A 994-nucleotide genomic window follows, 5' to 3' on the forward strand; every position below is an offset into this window, starting at 1 on the left:
GGCACTCAGGCTATCAGCCCCAGGGTGGGTGGAGTGCTCACACCTGTAATCCCAGCATTGGATCCCTGATTAACCACAACCTCTAGAAGCTGCCCCCATGACTGCATGGGGCTTTAAGGGGACTAGACACAAACATAACAATATCCTTCCACATACAGAAGTTTGTCTAACCTTAAAAGATACTTGCTTTTATCTTGGACTAGCTATTACAGAACTCTGTAGAGATTCCTTTTGTAGAGTACTAAGGGCTGTACAAATGATTCTTGTCTATGGATGTGCAAAAGAAATCTAGTGAAGGGAGACTGGTCCACCTCTGTAGAAAAGCCAGTTTTACATCCATTTGCAAATTCAGTATTCCTGATCTGTAAACATGTCTGCTGTTTGAATTCTCCTTTCAGAGGTTTGTAACATCCATATGGTTCACTTTTTTTTTCCTTTTGAGACAGGGTCTCGCTTTGCAGTTCAGGCTGGGCTTGCGCTCACTTTGTAGCCCAAGCTGGTCTCAAACTCACAGTAACCCTCCTGCCTCAGCCTCCTGAGTGCTAAGATTACAGGCGTGCACCACCATGTCTAGCTTTGTTTACTTGTTTAAAATTAAATAAAACTATTGGCATGTTCTCTGACTTAGTTACTTGTTCTTAAGACTGTTGTAGGCAGCTGAGTTAGATAGAAATATTATAGGCAGTCAGACAGGGCCTGGCCCTCGAAGGAAATACCACAGAAGACAAGATATCTTGCAACGCTGGGAGGGATGCATGTTCCCACTGTGGGCCAGACCTAAAGGCCAAAGATCAGACAAATGCCAACCTCCCTAAAGATTGGCATCCGAGATTGATCATCACCCTGAGGGAGCCAGAAGAATTGTTAATCCTAACTGGATGGCTACCCCATAAAATCCTGTTCTACATGCAGGCCTGCTTGCTATGTGACTCACTTCCCCATTTGGTACTGGACTTAATCAATTTTACCTGAGCAATGGTGCTTGTAATCCCAT

Source organism: Octodon degus, unplaced genomic scaffold (genome assembly GCF_000260255.1).
Source record: "Octodon degus isolate 3935 unplaced genomic scaffold, OctDeg1.0 scaffold00017, whole genome shotgun sequence".
Lineage (NCBI taxonomy): Eukaryota > Metazoa > Chordata > Mammalia > Rodentia > Octodontidae > Octodon > Octodon degus.